Below are 21,556 nucleotides of genomic sequence, written 5' to 3' on the forward strand. Positions count from 1 at the left end.
GGACAAGCATACATTTTCAGTATGACTTTTTGCATTTGGTCGTTTATTAGTCGATAGTTATGAATATTACTTTATTTGTGGTAATAGAGATTAGTAGACTGCCAAATAACATAGTAAATTTAATAAAACTTCATCCGATTACACGTACTTTCCCCATTATACCAGTTGTAATATAAATAATAAAGACAATGACTGTGTTGAAAATAAAAAAAAAACTGACGAACGCAACTCGATCAAGTGATCCAGCAGCTTGAACGCCAAACACTTTTTTTTAAAGAAAAAAAACATTTTGTTCTATATTGTTGGTTGAATTTGTTCATGGCGGACGTCCAATGACACCCATACAGTTTGTCGATGATCCGTTCGCTCAGTTTTTTTATTATAAAGGGTAGCGCACACTGTGACCGAACACGCTTTTTTTTTAAAAAAACATTGGATTAGCAGTTCAACGCCTTAACCACTTTTTTTTATCCATCCTTTTTTCCCAGCAATCCAATTTTTATTAACCACTTTTATTTTATTTTTATTTTTTATTTTATTTTTTATTTTTTATTTATTTATTTATTTATTTATTTGTATTTTTAGGATGGTCAGGGCGTGGTACACGCCGCACTAGCAGTGGAGTCTGTTCACGGCACTGTCAGTGCGTCGAGGCCCAAACCCCACCCACCCCTTTCTCATGTTACCTGTTGGGTCATAGCACTAAGTGTGCAGAAATCTTAACACAATATTTCCATTCTCCGATGTAAGAAAGACAAAGAAACCTCTTCTCTAAGTAGAAACTGAAAAAAAAAGGTTTCCGGAAGCAAGGTAATAGTAAATAATAATAAGAAACCAAGTGACTTTTAATTTTCTTCTGTTCGTTCTCGTTCAAGGTGTTGTAGTGGTTCCACATATTTAACCAACACCCATTCTTTCAAAAATGATCTTCAGCATGTTGCCGTAGTACTTCTTGTGGTTGCGATACGTGCTGATTTTTGCATATTCACACTTCATGTAAACGCGGAATTCTATCTCGTTGTCCGACCCAAGTGTGTGGATGACATAACTAACATATTTTCAGAGTAACCAGCTAATGGCGTTGGTTTTTAATTTCGGAAAGTATGTCATGTCTGGTCTCACGAGGAGCGATGGCGTTATACACTCCTGGAAATGGAAAAAAGAACACATTGACACCGGTGTGTCAGACCCACCATACTTGCTCCGGACACTGCGAGAGGGCTGTACAAGCAATGATCACACGCACGGCACAGCGGACACACCAGGAACCGCGGTGTTGGCCGTCGAATGGCGCTAGCTGCGCAGCATTTGTGCACCGCCGCCGTCAGTGTCAGCCAGTTTGCCGTGGCATACGGAGCTCCATCGCAGTCTTTAACACTGGTAGCATGCCGCGACAGTGCGGACGTGAACCGTATGTGCAGTTGACGGACTTTGAGCGAGGGCGTATAGTGGGCATCCGGGAGGCCGGGTGGACGTACCGCCGAATTGCTCAACACGTGGGGCGTGAGGTCTCCACAGTACATCGATGTTGTCGCCAGTGGTCGGCGGAAGGTGCACGTGCCCGTCGACCTGGGACCGGACCGCAGCGACGCACGGATGCACGCCAAGACCGTAGGATCCTACACAGTGCCGTAGGGGACCGCACCGCCACTTCCCAGCAAATTAGGGACACTGTTGCTCCTGGGGTATCGGCGAGGACCATTCACAACCGTCTCCATGAAGCTGGGCTACGGTCCCGCACACCGTTAGGCCGTCTTCCGCTCACGCCCCAACATCGTGCAGCCCGCCTCCAGTGGTGTCGCGACAGGCGTGAATGGAGGGACGAATGGAGACGTGTCGTCTTCAGCGATGAGAGTCGCTTCTGCCTTGGTGCCAATGATGGTCGTATGCGTGTTTGGCGCCGTGCAGGTGAGCGCCACAATCAGGACTGCATACGACCGAGGCACACAGGGCCAACACCCGGCATCATGGTGTGGGGAGCGATCTCCTACACTGGCCGTACACCACTGGTGATCGTCGAGGGGACATCCAAACCGTCATCGAACCCATCGTTCTACCATTCCTAGACCGGCAAGGGAACTTGCTGTTCCAACAGGACAATGCACGTCCGCATGTATCCCGTGCCACCCAACGTGCTCTAGAAGGTGTAAGTCAACTACCCTGGCCAGCAAGATCTCCGGATCTGTCCCCCATTGAGCATGTTTGGGACTGGATGAAGCGTCGTCTCACGCGGTCTGCACGTCCAGCACGAACGCTGGTCCAACTGAGGCGCCAGGTGGAAATGGCATGGCAAGCCGTTCCACAGGACTACATCCAGCATCTCTACGATCGTCTCCATGGGAGAATAGCAGCCTGCATTGCTGCGAAAGGTGGATGTACACTGTACTAGTGCCGACATTGTGCATGCTCTGTTGCCTGTGTCTATGTGCCTGTGGTTCTGTCAGTGTGATCATGTGATGTATCTGACCCCAGGAATGTGTCAATAAAGTTTCCCCTTCCTGGGACAATGAATTCACGGTGTTCTTATTTCAATTTCCAGGAGTGTATATTCCGTAGAGGATCTGGTGAGAAAAGCGATTTGTTGCCTGATCCAATTCCAGTTATGCACATTGCCACCACAGGTGAATCTGTGGCTGAGTGTATCCACCAGATTGCATTTTCCACAAAGGTGTGTCTGGTTTAAACCGATCCCATATAGTCTCTCGTTAGTGCTGATGACATTATTAACTGTTTTATACCATGCGGAAATAGCGTCTGTAGATAGCCCGGCATAGTTGATGTTCCGCCATACAGCTTTCCAGTCACAATTTGGGAATTTCGTTTCAATTTTGTTTCTACCCTCATTTAACTTCCTTTCAAGTATGATGTCGCGCGCTGTGATACGTGTGTTGCTTCTGATTTCGTCACTAAGATAACTTGCTTCGAGGAAAAAGTTCCTCACATACTGCAAACGGGCATTAATTCTTCACACATCAATCGGTCCTTGCAGGCTATGGGGTGTCACAGCCTCAAAGAGCTTTGCGGTTATACATTGTGGAAGTTCTCTGAGTATATGGAAAGTCCCTTTGAGGAACAGAGCAGACGGTTTATTGCGAATATCCACCAAACCGAGGCCCCCGTTTCTGACATCCAGTATAACGGTAGTCGCACCAACCCTGAATATGTCTCCTCTCCATAAATAATTGGTAACAGTGGACATGATCTCTTTCGCTACTAGTTTAGGGATTGGAAATACCTGCGCAGTGAAATACGCTTTAGACAATACGCAGGAGTTGATGAATCTGACTTTTTGCACCAGGTCCATAGTTCGATGGATGTTCTCCATTACAGCACCATAAACTTTTCTCCTAGTTTCCGTCCAGTTAAAAGCAGCCATCCTCATCGGACATGCCATTAAGGTTATTCCCAAAGTTTTATGTTTGTTGTCTTGTTTTGCCCATGCCAATCGAAGGTGATCTAGGCCTCGTAGATTCAATATTTGACTTTTGTTTTCATTTGCTGTCGCTCCCGACGCTAGACAATACCTTTGGATTTCTCTTTCCAGTGTAACTGTCTCCTCCTTATTTCTTATTACAACGCCCACGTCATCAGCATAAGCTCGTATGACAGTTTTCTCTCCACTCAATGTTATGCCTGTTAATCTTGCGTGGACAGTGCGGAGGAAGGGCTCTAAAGATACAGAAAATAAAAACATAGATAAGGGACTGCCCTGTGGAACCCATCGCCTTATCTGTATGGGTTTAGATGTTTGGCCATTGATTGCTATTTTCGCATTTATACCTGTTGCAATATTCCTTAGCATGTTCACAATCTGGGGGTGGAAAGCCATTCTTGACAGCGTCGCAAAGAGGTATCTATGACTAACGCGGTCAAAAGCTTTGTTGAAATCTATAAAGATTAACGCACATTTTATACTTGTCACTGAGGTAATTGCAATGACGTCTCTGTATGCAGATAGACTTTCGAATATCGTTCTGGTCGGAGAACAAGATTGATGATGACTCAATATTTTGTTGGAAAAGGCAGAGAGTCTTTTGTTGATAATACGCGAAATTATTTTGTAATCAGAATTTAGTAGCGAAAGAGGCCGAAAATTGTTTAAGTTGGTTTTGCCTTTACTCTTAGGAATCAGTACTATTTTAAACTCTGCAGGGACCGGTTTTCCGTTCAGGACCTCATTTGCCATGGAAGTGATCTTGTCCCCAATTATAGGCCAGTAGCGGGCATAAAACTCCACAGGGAGGACATCAAGTCCCGGAGATTTTTTGAGAGGTGAGTTACGCACTGCCTCATGCACTTCATCTTTAGTAATAGGTGAGAGGATGTCAGCGTTGTCTGTTCCCGACAATTGTGGACCTAAAATAGTGAGAAAGTCCTCGAGAGCTGCATCTTCCACTGTGGTAGGGGCATATAAGGTTTCATAGTACCTGTGGACTTCGTCCAGTATTTGTTTCTGGCATGTGAGCCTCGTACCAGTATGCGTCTGGACTTCATCAATTAAAGTTAGACGTCTGTTTTTAGCATGCCGCACCAAGTGATAGAAGCTGTTTCATCTGCTACGACTGATGTGGCTTTCGATTTAATTTTGAGTCCCTCCATCTGTTGCCGTTTAATGCTTAATAACTTGGCTTTTATTTTTTTGATATCATTCAGACGAATTACGTCATCATGGGCCTGTTGATATAAGTCTCTTAAAACTTTATAGTAAAACTCCATTGTATTCCTCAACTCCCTGTGCCTCGCTGCACTATACTGCATGACAACTTTCCGCAGCCTTGGTTTAGCCCTCCTAGTCCACCAGTCAATGACTGTTGGGTGCTTGTCTACTGTGCGGAGGCACATAGTCCACGCTACTCTTATTTCCTGTTCTAGTTCTTCGTCAGTTAAAACAGAGATATTTAAATTCCATTGGCCTCTGAATCGACGGGTTGGCTGTATACTTAAATTAAAGCAAGTTAAAAGTGTACTGTGATCGCTAAAATACACGGGAATAGTTTCAACGTTTAATAAATAATTTTGCAAATTTGGTGACACGTAAATTCTATCTAGTCTGCTGCGGGAGTGGCTGGTTATATACGTGAACCCGACTGACGTCGGGTGCTGAAGTTCCCACACATCCTTAAGGTGTAGATCACTTACTAACTTTTTTAACTGTGGCGAGTAGTTGAAGTTGGGTTGTTGATCTTTCTGGTTTAAAACACAGTTAAAATCTCCACCTAGTATAAGAGAACACGGATTTTTCCTCAATAAATAAATCAGTTCATCTTGAAAAAACTTCGCACGATCCAATTTGTGGGAATTTCCTGATGGGGCGTAAAGGTTAAGCACTGTCACATCGAATATTTTTATGCCTATGGCTCTTCCTGATTCTAGTCGTTCGATTTCAGTCACCGGAATGCCTTCCCTTATAAGAATGGCTGTACCGATATTGGCTTCCGTAGAAACATTTACAATTTCAAAAAAAGCCTGGGATCCGAAATTCCGTTATCGCAACTTCTTGTAGCAACGCGATATCTGTCCTGGACTGGTACAAGAATTCTTTTAGTGCTGCCAATTTCAAGGGTGACTGTATTTTATTAATGTTAATAGTAGTAATGCTATAAGCTTGCATCACAGACATACCATAAGAAGCTATTTGGGATGAGGATCGGTATGATTATAGCAGCAACGTGCTTCCCTACAGGGCACGATCTTTACAAGCTGTGTGCCCATTACATGTACTTAATTCCTAGAAAAATTTGCACTGCTTTTAAACAAAGAGCTTGAGAAGAAAAGTATCCTGGAATCTCGACAAAGCATTGCTATAAGTCACTGTGGCCATTCTCTTTCTCCTCGTCAGTGTTGGCCCTGATTACTTCATATTTAATATTCTTTTTCTTGATGTCTTTTTTCTCTGGTGTGGCTTTCGCTTGATGACGCGTGACAGCAAGATCCGGTGTCGGTCGCTGCCGCCGGCGGTGGCTGAATGGGGCAACGGCCGTGGCTTGCTAGTCGTCAATATTTGGTTCCGGCGTGGTGTCTGTTGTGCTGTCTTGCTGGCGAGGCGGTGATGCTTGTTTATTTCCTCCTTCGGCGCGGCGTTGCGCTTCGGAGTCAGCAGGTTGTTTACTTGGTACTTCCTCGTACTGTTCGCACTGTATGGGCTGTGCACTTGATGCGGTTATTTCAGTCGTGACCTCAGGCTCAGGGTCACATTTCCGTGAAAGGTCACTACCAGCTGCGTCACTATTTGTTCGTGGCGGTATAAGTCCTTGTGCGGAAGTGGGAGCCACATCGACCTGCAGTCCATCTCCTTTTTCCACTTCCAACAGATCTTCAGGACTGGGCTTCGGTCTCCTGGCAACGGGTGTTTCACAGGAAGAGTCCTCATCAACATTTTTTTCAGTGTCCTCTAGAGGACGCTTTTTAGTGGGAATCTCGCTGTCACGGGACGGAATTTCAGCAGTTAATGCAGGTTTTAAAGACGGAAAGTCATTAACATTAAGTGCAACATTTTCAGAGGTAGTAACAGGATCCACGACAGCCGCCGGCTCTGTTGTATTACTGGCTGGCAACAAATCGTTGAGTGTTAATTTCCGGCGTTGCGTAAGGTTATTTGTTAGCACAAAAACACGGCGAGGGCAGTCCTGACGGAGGTGACCAGACTCGTTACATACATGACATGTAGGGGTTTGCCCTGAGTACATAACATGCGCCTTGTGCCCGTCAACAAAGATGTGGGAGGGAATGTTTGCCTTCACTTCCATCTCCACAGAGCGAATGCCGTTAAAGCACTGCAGCTTGAAATGCGAAGCCCACCTTTCGTTGACTATTTGCCTGACAACCCCATATTTTGAAAGGACATCTTTAATTTTCGAGTTGTCTACTTCTATGGGAATATTCAAAACCCTAGCATTCCTAATTACAGACTCGGAATTCCGGAGTTTTACAGTACTTTTAGTACCATCACGGTGTATAAATTCCATTTCATAACCAAATTTTGCCAGAAAGCGGTCTACACTCACGGAATCGTTGAACTTTACATAAATGCAGTATTCATCAGAGTCTAGCTGCATGGTATGAACAGATTCAGAATGAAGGCCAATTACCTCGGTAATCCAGTCGTGTATTTCAAGTGCAGAGGGCTGTACTCGACGGGTGTACTTGTCGAAGGTGAAAATCACGGTGTTTTTTCTCACGGAGTTTGCCATGGTGTTCTGCAGCGAAGAAATCTCGGACAACGCCGAAATCCCAACAGCACTACGTACAAATATGACACGACGAAGACAAAATGCTCAATTGATAACGCTTAATTCACGTGCAAAACGTCAATAAACGAGCACGAAACTCGAAAACACTGGCGTAAACACTGAACGTTCACGGAGCTAACTTGAGGAGCGTGCGACCGCTGCGACAGCTAAGGCCAGACTGTCTGAGCTACCGTGCCCGCACCACTCGGCTGCAGCCGCTTCATGGTTAAAATGGCCACGCACACACACACACACACACACACACACACACATATATATATATATATATATATATATATATATATATATATATATACTGTTGGCCACCGTAAATGCAACACCCTGAAGGAAGCATCCGAATCAAGTGAAATTTACACCATGGGTTTGCAGCGATGAGATACGCAACTGATTAGAATTTCAGCGCAGACGCACATCACGCGCGCCTGTGGCGCCACCTCATAGCGCCATTTAAGGCTTGGCGATTTCGACGAGTGTACGTTCGGCACGTGTGTTTACCTTGTGGTTGTTTCACAAGGCGATCAGTTATGCCTCGTAGACAACAGCGAACATCTTTTGATCAAGTATCCGAGTTCGACAGAGGAAGGATAGTGGCTTACCGAGATTGTGGATTATCATACAGAGAAATCGCTAGTCGTGTTGGACGAAACCAAACAACTGTAATGCGGATATGTGACCGTTGGATGCAGGAGGGTACGACGGACCGACGTGGTCGATCGCATTCACCTCGGTGCACCACTGCACGTGCTGATAGGCAAAATTGTGCGCATGGCAGTGACGGATCGCTCAGTGACATCCCGAACCATAGCACAGCACATTGCGTCTGTAACGCATCATCCAGTGTCTGCGCGTACCATTCGACGCCGTTTACAGCAGAGTGGTCTGTCCGCAAGACGTCCATTGCTTCATCTACCATTGACGCAGAACCACAGACGTCTCCGTCGCCAATGGTGTGATGACAGACGGATGTGGACGGCAGAATGGAATGACGTTGTCTTTACTGACGAGGCACGCTTCTGTCTGCAGCACCACGATGGTCGAATTCGAGTGTGGAGACACCGTGGAGAGAGGATGCTGGACAGCTGCATTATGCACCGCCACACTGGTCTTGCACCGGGTATTATGGTATGGGGTGGTATTGGATATTACTCTCGCACGCCTCTAGTACGCATTGCCGGTACTTTAAATAGCCGGCGCTACATATCCGAGGTGCTGGAGCCAGTTGTCCTTCCTTACATTCAAGGCTCGGCCACAGCCATATTTCAACAGGATAATGCGCGACCACACGTGGCACGCATTGTCCAAAGGTTCTTCGTCAATAACCAGATTGAATTGCTTCCCTGGCCGGCTCGCTCTCCGGATCTTTCGCCGATAGAAAACATGTGGTCCATGGTTGCTCAACGAGTGACCCAGATTACATCCCCAGCTGCCACACAAGATGATCTTTGGCAACGTGTGGAAGCTGCTTGGGCTGCTGTACCCCAGGAACACATCCAACGTCTCTTTGACTCAATGCCGAGACGTGTGGCAGCGGTGATCTCCAACAGTGGCGGCTACTCTGGCTACTGATTCTGGCAGGAACCACATGTCACAGACGTCTGTAAACGTAATCATTTGATACTTGGTCAACATGTTATCTACAAAATAAATCTTGCTGTGCTACCTCTTGTCTTTCTTGGTGTTGCATTTACGGTGGCTATATATATATATATATATATATATATATATATATATATATATATATATATATATATATATATATATACAGGGTGAGTCACCTAACGTTACCGCTGGATATATTTTGTAAACCCCATCAAATACTGACGAACCGATTCCACAGACCGAACGTGAGGAGAGGAGCTAGTGTAATTGTTTCATACATACCATACAGAAAAGCACGGAAGTATGTTTTTTAACACAAACCTACGTTTTTTTTAAATGGAACCACGTTAGTTTTGTTAGCACATCTGAACATATAAACAAATACGTAATCAGTGCCGTTTGTTGCATTGTAAAATGTTAATTACATCCGGAGTTTTTGTAACCTAAAGTTAACGCTTGAAACCTCCGACGTTCAGTTGCGTGTTGTAACGAACACGGGCCACGGTCGGCGAGCAGCAGCTGCGGGGACATGTTTACGATGACGACCGTATTTACGAGTGTGGCTGTAGTGCACTGTTGTGGTTTGGTCTAGCTGTCGCAGTGTCTGCATATAGCGCTTGCTGCTATTGTTATTCTGCATTCGTCTCCGCACGCAGACCAACTGTAGTACACCGTGTTACCAGACGTCTGTGATAGTGTAGTGTTGTAGGAACTGTGACCATGGTGTATTCGAACTCTGAAAAGGCGGAGATGATACTCATCTATGGCGAGTGTCGACGAAATGCAGCTGAAGCCTGCAGGGTGTATGCAGAACGGTACCCGGACAGAGAGCATCCAACGTGCCGCACACTGCAAAACATCTACCGCCAACTGTATGCAACAGGTATGGTCGTAGCACGCAAACGGGTCCGTAACAGGCCCGTCACAGGAGAAGCGGGTGCAGTTGGTGTGTTAGCTGCTGTTGCCATGAACCCACACATGAATACACGGGACATTGCGAGAGCCGGTGGACTGAGTCAGTGTCATGCGCATACTGCATCGTCACCGCTTTCACCCGTTTCATGTGTCGCTACATCAGCAATTACATGGTGATGACTTTAATCATCGAGTGCAATTCTGTCAATGGGCATTAACAGAGAATGCGTTGCAGTTCTACCTGTTTACCGATGAAGCGGGTTTCACAAACCACGGGGCAGTGAATCTACGGAACATGCATTACTGGTCCGTGGACAATCCTCGCTGGCTCAGACAGGTAGAGCGACAGCGACCGTGGACTGTAAATGTATGGTGCGGAATCATTGGCGACCACCTCATTCGTCCTCACTTCATTGCAGGGGCCCAAACAGCTGCAAATACATCGCGTTTCTACAGAATGATCTGCCAACGTTGCTCGAAAATGTCCCACTGGAAACGCGTCGACGTATGTGGTATCAGCATGACGGTGCACCTGCACATTCCGCAATTAACACTAGGCTGACCCTTGACAGGATGTTCGATGGGCGTTTCATAGGTCGTGTAGGACGCATAAATTGGCCAGCCCGTTCTCCTGATCTTACACCTCTGGACTTCTTTCTGTGGGGTACGTTAAAGGAGAATGTGTACCGTGATGTGCCTACAACCCCAGAGGATATGAAACAACGTATTGTAGCAGCCTGCGGCGACATTACACCAGATGTACTGCGGCGTGTACGACATTCATTACGCCAGAGATTGCAATTGTGTGCAGCAAATAATGGCCACCACATTGAACATCTATTGGCCTGACATGTCGGGACACACTCTATTCCACTCCGAAATTGAAAATGGAAACCACGTGTGTACGTGTACCTCACCCCTCATGGTAATGTACATGTGCGTCAGTGAAAAAGACCCATAAAAAGGTGTTAGCATGTGGATGTAATGTGCTGTTCCAGTCTCTTCTGTACCTAAGGTCCATCACCGTTCCCTTTGGATCCCTACGTAATTCGGTGCTCTCCGATACACACGATCGAACAGCGGAGGAGTGGTACTCAAGCGTCAACTTTAGGTTACAATATCTCCGGATGTAAGTAACATTTTACAATGCAACAAACGGCACTGATTACGTATTTGTTTATATGTTCAGATGTGCTAACAAAACTAACGGGGTTCCATTTAAAAAAACGTAGGTTTGTGTTGAAAAACATACCTCCGTGCATTTTTTTTTTGGTTTGTATCAACCAGTTACACTAGCCCCTCCCCTCACGTTCGGTCTGTGGAATCGATTCTTCAGTATTTGATGTGGTTTACGAAATATATCCAGCGGTAATGTTAGGTGACTCGCCCTGTATATACGACCGAAATTATCTTGCGGTTTTCTCAATAACGCTTGAGAAGTACGCGCAACTGCTTACACATTTTGTTGTCCTCATGGAGTACTACGATTGTACGAAGTTTGCAGTAAATCCGCGTTCCAAACGTCGTGGCCTCCCCTTGTGGGATACAGTACTTACACTGAAGTCTCTGCATTTCATTATGATTCACTAAACAATGTAAACTACCGGACACTGTTCTTAAAAGGGTGTACAATCACCACGGACGGCAGTGCACGCTGGTCACAAGGTTGGTAAGGAGTTCTTGTGATACGGCGTTCAGTTTCTCCACCAGCGTGATTGACAACGGCTGGATGGCCGTAGCTGCATACACAGTTATTGTGACACCGTACTCCTTCCCCATGTGCGTCTTTTCAGGAGTGCAATCGGCCCAGACGTGACCTTTATCAATGACAATGCGCGACCGCATCAAACAGCGCAGCTGGAGGAGCTCTTGGAACGAGAGGACGCTGGGCGAATGGACTGGCCTCCCGTTCCCCCCAATCAAACCCGGTCGAGCACGTGTGGGATCACGCTCACATGCAGAAATGTCCATCTAGCTGTTGTCAACCGCGCTGCTGGCGAAACTGAACGCCCCCTACCACAAGAACTCTTTACCAACCCTCTGGCCAGCGTAGCGGCACGTTGCAGAGCGTGCACTGCCTTCCGTGGTGATCACACAGAAATTGAGAACCATATACGGCTGTTGGCAGTGTCCAGGCAATCATAATGAATCTCAGTGACTTCACCATAAACACTGTCTTTGAATAAAAGTCAGTTCCGTTCTTCTCACTGCACATTACTTTCACTTACCTTCCTACTGCACTGAATTATATTGTACTGTACAGTACAATGGTCTGTATGGTGCAAGTTTCATCGAGATGTGTTACTTGTCAGTGACACATTACGTGGAAGTTACTTCTGTCCTTAAGTTTTCAGCACCAGTTAATTTTCCGCTCTCTTTATTTATTTTAGTCTTTTGCCTATATAACAGAACAGACTGAGTGTTGCACATGAATTGGCATGAATAGAACACATGATATTTTAAAATTATTTGAAATGTGTTAGTAACTGAGCACCATACTGTTTAAGGGGGGAAATTCTACATAGAATAACTAGATAATAATAATAATAATAATAATAATAATAATAATAATAATAATAACAAACAAAGTCTGAATACTACAATTTGGCCATCTGGAGTACGAATATCTGTTCATCCGGAATCCTTAAGGCACACACTAATGGCCTATTACGCTATGCAGCATTGGTAGGTGACAAATTCTGTAATTTATAGTTTTGGGCTACACTACTACAAAGCGCCAACGGCGTTGCCACAGTGGTAACACCGATTCCCGTCAGATCACCGAAGTTAAGCGCTGTCGGGCTGGGCTAGCACTTGGATGGGTGACCATCCAGTCTGCCGAGCACTGTTGGCAAACAGGGTGCACTCAGCCCTTGTGAGGTAAACTGAGGAGCTACTTGATTGTGAAGTAGCGGCTCCGGTCCCGGAAGCTAACATATGGCCGGGGGAGCAGTGTGCTGACCACGTGCCCCTCCATATCTGCATGTGTCGCCTATGGGCTGACGATGACATGGCGGCAGGTCGGTCCCATTACGCCTTCATGGCCTGTTCGGAAGGAGTTTAGGTTTATTTAGTTACTACTACAATGCTGTACTCTGTATCACTACACAACACGACATTATGATACTATGCTTCATATTAGGAGCAAACCTGATATCTCATTTGCCTGGATGGTTAGCCCCTGGTGCACTGAGGTGCAACTCAGGATTCACAGGAGCTGTGCTGGGAGATGGTTGCCATAAAAGTACTCCGTCGTCAAGTCACAAGTGGCCCATCGGGAACATCCGACCGCAATGTCATCCTCAGGTGAGGACGCAGATAGCATGGGTGTGTGGTCAGCACACTGCTCTCCCAGTCGTTACGATGGTTTTCTGTGACTGGAGCCGCTACTATTCGGTAGAGTAGCTCCTCAATTGACTTCACAAGGCTGAGTGCACCCCGAGAAACGGCAACAGCGCATGGCGGCCCGGATGGTCACCCACCCAAGTGCCGGCCACACCCGACAATGCTTAACTTCAGTGATCTGATGGGAACCGGTGTATCCACTGCAGCAAGGCCATTGCCCAGACGGTTGCCAGGGTCTCAGGAAATCCTTCCTGGTCCTCCCCGAGGCTCATCTCCTCACTGCTGCCAGTAGATTGTTGGAGGTGGGTGTTCCGCCGTGGTGCGTCTCTTTCTCAGAATGTAAGGCCTCTACTTGCCTCTCAGTCATGTAAATTTGCAGTTCGTAAGCTGATATCTTAGCTGTAAGAGAGTTCAGCTTATGCCACAGTCATTCATTCCTTACTATATTATAGATAGTAGCATTTCAAAGTGTTTTCCTGTCCTGCTCTGTCTTCGCTAACGGCACTCTCCCAGACGATGTGATCCAGAGTACCGATTGCTCCACATTCACAAGTGTCTGTAGTGTTCTGTCCTATTTTTAGTAAGTAGCTGGGACAGAGAGTGTGTCCCGACAGGTAGGGTGTAGCTCACTTGGTCGAAAGGAAGTACGTCATTCTTGTTCTTTTTTTCATATTAGGAAGGAACTGATAGGTTCTTCTCCTTGTTTCATCAAAGTTTCTCTTCTCCATGCCGATGACATACACGAAAAAATACGTGACTGACAGAATTAATACGTGATGACTATTGACGACAAAGTTGCGACATAAAACGCCACCACCACGTTGTGCCTTTCTCTGCACTCTGGTGGTGGGTAGTGTGTAGGGCGGGTGGCCCACTGCTAGCGCGGTCTGCGGCATACTGTTTCTGGTGGCTCAAATGACATTTACGGTAAAACCACCGACTTAATTTGTGTTGTCGTCTCCATAAGATCTAGACGGACTCTTTTCTGATGCAGAAAGCCAGGCGTAAATCTCTTTGCTCCTGCCAAGGCGATGAGCATGTTGGCTTCCTTATGACCATTGGCTCTAACACTGATACGTACCTCGATATGTTCAGTATGCTGGTCAGTTATTCGGATGGACGATGTCGTCCGTCGTAGAACAGCAATGGCAAATCGCATCGCTGAAACTCAGTATATTGTGATCAGCAGCGCCTTCATGATATACCTACATCGTTCACTACACCATCATGATTCACAAAATAAGTAATTTATGAGTAATTTCAAATACATTTGCTTTAGTCTTTGCTTTTCCATTGTCAGCATGTGGTTCCTACCATGATTAGAAGTCAGTGGGTCACCTTTAACAGCATCCTTTAGTACCTGACGAAAATATGATAGTTCTAAATTACACGATGTGATCAAAAGTATCATGACACCTAACTGAAAATGACGTTCGTGGCGACCTCCATCGGTAATGCTGAAATTCAGTAAGGTGTTGGCCCACTCTTATCCTTGATGACAACTTCCACTCTAGCAGGCATACGTTCAATCAGGTGTTGTAAGTTTTATCGGTGAATGTCAGCCCATTCTTCACGGAGTGTTGCACTGAGGAGAGATATCGATGTCGGTCGGTGAGGCCTGGCACTAGGTCAACTTTCCAAAACACCCCAGAGATGTTCTATAGGATTCATGTCAGCACTCTGTGCAGGCCAGTCGATTACAAGGATGTTATTTGTCGTGTAACCACTCCGCCACAGGCCGTGCATTATGAACAGGTGCTCGATCGTGTTGAAGGATGCAATCATCATCCCCGAATTGCTCTTCAACAGTGGGAAGCAAGAAGGTGCTTAAACCAACAATGTAGCCTGTGCTGCGTTAGTGCCACGCAAAATAACAAGGGGGCAAGCCCCCTCCATGAAAAACACAACCACACCATAATACCACCGCCTCCGAATTTTACTGTTGGCACTGCAAACGCTGGCGGATGACGTTCACCGTGCATTCGCCATACCTACACCCTGCCATCGGATCGCCACATTGTGTACCGTGATTCGTCACGCCACATAACGGTTTTCCACGGCGTGATGTGTGGCTTATGAGCAGCCGTCGGCCATGAAATCCAAGTTTTCTCACCTCCCGCCTAACTGTCATAGTACTTGCAGTGGATCCTGATGCAATTTGGAATTCCTGTATGGTGGTCTGGATAGACGTCTGCCTATAACACATTACGACCCTGTTCAAAAGTCGGCGATCTCTGTCAGTCAAGAGACGAGGTCAGCCTGTACGTGTCCCTTCACGTTTCCACTTTGAAACGTCCCCTTTTGAACAATTATACATGACTGTGCTTAAACTGACACACAATATTTTTTAGCGCAACGCAATCTGACTTTCAATAATTCCTACAAAAGAATGGCCCTGACTAACAATAACCTATACCTTTCACAAATCACTTACCTCACAAAAATCTTCGTTACTCGAACTACTGCAATACAGCGAGCGCCACTACTGCCAGCCAAATAAAAGATTCAAACTACGGAAGGCACTAACTACTGATAGGCATAGTTAGCAAATGAAAGATTTTAATAGAGAACAAACAATGTATCTACCTTAATAGTGTTGAAAACTCATAATATACATAGCAGTTCATGACATCCAGTCTTACAAATTTCAACGCCATTTCTCTCCCCACATCCACCACTGCTGGCGGCTCACCTCCAACTGCGCAACGCTACGCGCTGTTAACAGCCAACAGCCCAACACTACAATGGCAGACAACAATGCAAACTAGCCACAGACTACACACAGCACAGCCAGTGATTTTCATACAGAGCGCTACGTAACGTTGCCAATAAGAAAACATTAACAGCCTACTTACATAGCCCCCATGCTCCACACAAAAAATTTTACAAATTGTTTTGGGCACTGGTCAATATAGATTTGAAAATTTTTCATAATTATAATTACAATAACAAAGAAATTAAATGCACACATTTATTGATAGAATGTTGGTCAAAAGCTAAAATTTTCTCACAGTCCATAAAGACAGTCCTGATCGTTCATCAGCCGGCCGAAGTGGCCGCGCGGTTCTGGCGCTGCAGTCTGGAGCCGCGAGACCGCTACGGTCGCAGGTTCGACTCCTGCCTCGGGCATGGATGTGTGTGATGTCCTTAGGTTAGTTAGATTTAACTAGTTCTAAGTTCTAGGGGACTAATGACCTCAGCAGTTGAGTCCCATAGTGCTCAGAGCCATTTGATCGTTCATCACAGTAAAATAGCAGTGTTTTTCTCAGTGTCTGAGCAGTAAAAGAGAATGCACACGGAAGTAGTGGATTTACATGCAGTCTTGAAGAAATAGTGTTGTCCTTCCAACGGAAAGACAGTGCTGACTCTTGACATGCAGACAGGTAATGGGCCACAACAGAGCAAACCCACCGCAGAGTCAGTCGAAGTTTTGAAGAATATTGGTAGGTAGGTCATCACAGAGTAGACCCACTGTAGTCCTGGTAGAGATTACGGTATTGGTGGGCCATCAAAGATGCAGACCCACTATAGTCCATGTAGAGATAATGGTATTGGTGGGCCACCAGAGGTGCAGACCCACTGCAGTCCTTGTAGAAATAATGGTATTGGTGGGTCATCAAAGATGCAGACCCACTGTAGTCCTTGTAGAGATGGCCAGCAGCCATCTGTTGTGACTGTGCAGGTGCACAATCACCATTGAAGAGTCTTGCGGATAATATAGCAAGTCCATAAACCACCACTTGTGTACTCACAAAACTTTTTGGAATGTCCTTAGAATCAGCAATGCTGTTATCCAGTCGCTTGTTGAATTATCAACACACTTGCAAACACTAACAGTCCCTACTTCTCACATATTGTCCATATACTATGGCCAACAGAAACGTGTGCAGTGAAATGTAACTTACAAGTTACTTAATTTGATGAACTGGTGTCAATTACAATTTTATAACATAAGAATACAATAACAAAGGTGCAAAATACATAATTAAAGAACATAACAATACAGATAACATTTGTGATAATGCAGGATTTACAAAAGAATAGAAATAAACATGTACACCAGTGTTACAAGAATTATGACATAAGTACATACATATAAGATCAGAATAACTTTTGAAACATCAACTACACACATGAGCATTAAAACAAAACAGAATAAATAATGTCTAAACATCTTTAAAAAGTAAATAACATATTATTAGAAAAATTCTACAACATAACTCTAATTAGCTAAACACATAAAGACAGGAAAAACACAAATATACAAGAGTACACAAACACATAGGGGGATAACACAATGGAAAGGACAGGGTTCGTTTTCAGTGTAACATTTGGTACTGCAGTCCAACCCAAACTTCATTCCATAGATCTTTCGTCTTATTTCAACATTTGTTTCCACCAAAAAAATCCTATCCAAGCATGCTTTCTGTATTTATATGTTCACATATTTCTTACCTCATTATTTATTTTCCATTATCTTACATCATTTATTTCCAAGAAAATCCTACCTAAACTTGTTGTCTCTAAACCCTACTTTTTTCTTCATATCCTCTTTCAAAATACTTTTTTGGCCAAACCATGTTCTTATAGCTTCTCAATGCATTTCTTCCAATTCATCACAACTTGTTCTCTTATATAGCCTACCCCATTTTAAGCTTACTTAAATCTAATGAGCTCAGATATATATATACTAAGGAATGAGGCAATGCAGCAGCACAAAACAATTAACACAAACAGCAATGACAAAAAAAATGGAAATTGGCAAAGCAAGCAGCAGCAGCAAATGCAATAACTTATACCTAAACATGACAAAGCTCAAGCAGAAAAAATATTACAGTAAAAATGGCCATGTTTAATACCTATGTCACATCTTAACACTAGAGTGATGCATCACGAGAACTTACACTAGCAGATAAGTTACCAAATCGTATAAAAATTATTTATGCAATTCCTGTGAAGGGAAATGTCTATTTATGTGCCCTCGTTTTCTTGGAAGTAAATCATAAATTTCTTATTGACTGGATCTGTAGGCATAAAATAACTATATTAGTACATCCATTAAATTTTATTTTAACCAATGCTGCAGTGCAGCTAGGAACTAGATATTAAACAAAATGAGTAAATAAGTACATAAAGCAAGCCATATGGCATTTCTCTCAACTAGCAAGACAATATCCGTGAAATGTTTCTCATCGTTTCATTAGGCATTTTAGTAAATATCATAAATTAAGAGCTCCACAGTATAATCATATGTTTTCAAGTTTGAGCGTGTCATATTTGCGATGCTTTCTACAAAGAAATGTCAATAGCAAGGATAATGGCCTCCTTTTTTTCTACCTGTGCCTCTGAAAGGCACACACTAACGGCGACTGTCGGGCAGCTGGGTGCCCATGACGCATTACGTGAAGATGGTCACTTAACTTTCTTACCGAAATATTTACGACACCAGTTTGCACAACAGTGACAGTCTCATATAAAATTTCACAGGTCGAGAATTTGCGTTGCACATGTGTAGAAACAAAGTCCTTTAAATATAATAGTGTCCAAAAAAATGTCGTCGGCATTGTGATACATTCACGCATTTACATACATTTCATAAGTCTTTAAAGTACGATTCTTGGTTTCCATCATCCTTTTTCACAAGTCAGAGTGCCTAACCACTACTCCTTATTCCTTACCTTATTACACATATACATGTTCATCAACACGTCTTCAATATTTCATCACAATAAATATGTAGCATAATCAGATTCCTCATATAGCATCAGCTTATTGATCATAAACATACCTCAACAGCATAATACACATCGCCATCATAATAATAATATCATAACACCTCAGTCAAATCTCAAAATCGTTATAGCTTCCTCCAATAATTTCAAAACCTAAAGAAAATTCTCTGCTCATTTAAATAGTGTCATCTACCTCAAACGTACTTTAAATACCATGATCCCATACAAAGCACATCATTAAAAGCTCTCATATTATCACAATGGTTCCGAAAAAATATATGAACATTTCACAAAGTACAGACAAAATACAATTTCATAAGAGTGAAGTTATCCAACTGTGTAATTGTGTAAACATGTCTCACTGACGTAGTAAAAAAAAAGTTTGTTTCTCTGTTAAATAATCAGGGAGCTGTGTATTTTGTGTTGGAGAAATATGGTACCGATGTGTAAAGTTGTATAAGCAAATACCATATTAGCTAGGGCTCCTTGTGCTTGCCAGACACATAGTACACAATGTAGGCATGTACCCCCTGAGGGTTAATGAATAATATCCTCAGGTTTTACAGATTACAGCAATGGAATGAAATGTATCACGGAAAACCTTTGTATCATTGTACTTCAAATATCTTTAAAACTAAATGTTTTAAGTACAAAATTAATCACTCAAATACGTTTACTATAGTGCTAAACTGTGCATCTTGTTGTAAGATAATCTCTGTGGAAGTGTCGTAGTTATCGTCCTCCGAAAGCTAAGTTCCGCAAAAGTCAACGTACTTACCTCATGATAAACAAAATTGAAATGCTTTGCATATAGATATTGCCGTGATGAAGAAAGTACTGTGCTGTAACATATTGTTGTGCTACAGAAAAGGCTGTCTCATTGTAGCTATACCACAAAGGTTACTACTAAAACATGTTTTGCTTTCCAGAATAATTCATAAAAACTGTGCAGATATGAAACAGAAACACCGCAAAAGCAACATTGTAAATTGTCACTCATTAGTAGCGTCGTGATAAAATCGTGTAGCTGTCACATAAACTAACCACTGCGTCATCTGGTATCTCACAGAAAGTACTTCAAATCCAGAATGTATTTTCAAGTAAACCAAAATGTTGCATTAAAATCTCATTAGCAGTACTGGTAAATGTTATAAGTATGTGAGCCTTATAGTTGTTACGTAATCGTGCAACTAACAAGCAAGAATGTACACACACAATAACACTGTGACGTCTGTTCACTATAATGATGCATTCGTAATTTCTGTTTAAATAAGTTCTGTTGGTTCTTGATTGGATATTTAACTTCAAACATTGTTGCATGGTAACAGTTTCTAAGTCTGACAAAGTGTACTAGTAATGTGAAGTGAAAAATTTTATAGCAAAGACTAAGTTAAAAAGCAGATTATCTCTCAATAAGCGGTTTTACATGTGAAATGTGGTGCAATCTTTTACTCTTCATAGTACTCAGAGTTTCAACTTGAACGCAATTATCATGCGGTATACGTCGGTAAAGAATACTGGAATTTTTCTCAAGGTTACCGTCTATGTTATTTTTCTCTGAGCCAGCCGGCGCACGTGGCTGCCTGCGGTGCGGGTCATTGTCTGTTTCTTTGTTGGCGCGCGTCGTTATTGGGATTAGGAGACCCAACTTCTACAAATTCACCTTGCCGAGAGTACCCTGCTCTGTTTGAATCCAGCCAGTTGTGATGGAATTCAGGTCTGTCGTTTTGTCGGTAGTTTACATAGTTTCTTGTTTGTCGGTCATGTGGTGGAGAATTTATCCCGGAATCGTAACTGTGCGCCGAACTGTTGCATCTGAAGTTATTCTGCCTGCATTGATAATAATTGTTTTGGTTCCCATATTGTCTGTTTCCATGATTATCTCTATCATATTCATTACTACAGAAATGCGATCTTTCTCTGTAACTATTACTCTGCCAGTGGTTGTCATACAGGTGGTGTCTGTTTTGGTCACGATTTGTGTTTGAGAATAGCCTTGTCGTGTCCAGTTATTATTTCTTTCATCGCGGAAGTGCGACGGATGTGACCTGTAATTGTTGTGTTCCTGTTTTCGCGTTCCGCGATTGTCAGTGTCAATTTCTAATTCTTGTAAGAGTCCCTGAAAAGCTTCAATGTCGTCTTTACAACATCCTGCCAAAATAATATGTCGTAAATGTTCAGGTAATTTGATTAAGCAAATGCGGATGAGATCTGCAGGGCTGTATGGGTTTGAAAGATATTGATTCTTATGCAACATGTCTTCAAAATATTTGACAAGACTGGAAAATTCAGATTGTTCAAAGTGTTTCATCATCGTATTTTTACTCGGTCTTGTGTAGCTTGAGACCAATATGCTGAGAGGAAGGCATGGTAAAATTCTCCTTCACTGTAACAATCGTGAATGATGGATCGCATTCTTACAGCTGGTTCATTCTCTAAATAGCCACACATAAATTCTAATCTGTGCTCTAATGACCAGCTGGGAGGAAAACAATGAGGGAATTGATGCAGCCACGCTTGTGGATGAATGTCGTTGCCAGAATTCTTAAATGTTTTAAATTTACGTGTAGTAATGAACAGCTTATAGTCAAAATCATCATGTCGGCGAGTCGCATATCGGTCATTGTTACGTCGTTTCGGCGGTTCCATTTCAAAATTCGGTGCACCTTGCCAATTTCTTTCATAATTTCCGAAATGTCCTGTGTTATTATTTTG

General features: G+C 43.6%; 2 pseudogenes; one reads left to right on the forward strand and one right to left on the reverse strand.

Annotated features, from left to right (window-relative positions):
* Positions 1-12,500: 12,500 nt before the first annotated feature.
* On the forward strand, positions 12,501-12,618 carry LOC126207712 (5S ribosomal RNA; annotated as a pseudogene).
* Positions 12,619-13,210: 592 nt separating this feature from the next.
* LOC126207469 (5S ribosomal RNA) lies at positions 13,211-13,328 on the reverse strand (annotated as a pseudogene).
* Positions 13,329-21,556: the final 8,228 nt, after the last annotated feature.

This window comes from Schistocerca nitens, chromosome 1 (genome assembly GCF_023898315.1).
Source record: "Schistocerca nitens isolate TAMUIC-IGC-003100 chromosome 1, iqSchNite1.1, whole genome shotgun sequence".
Classification (NCBI taxonomy): Eukaryota; Metazoa; Arthropoda; class Insecta; order Orthoptera; family Acrididae; genus Schistocerca; species Schistocerca nitens.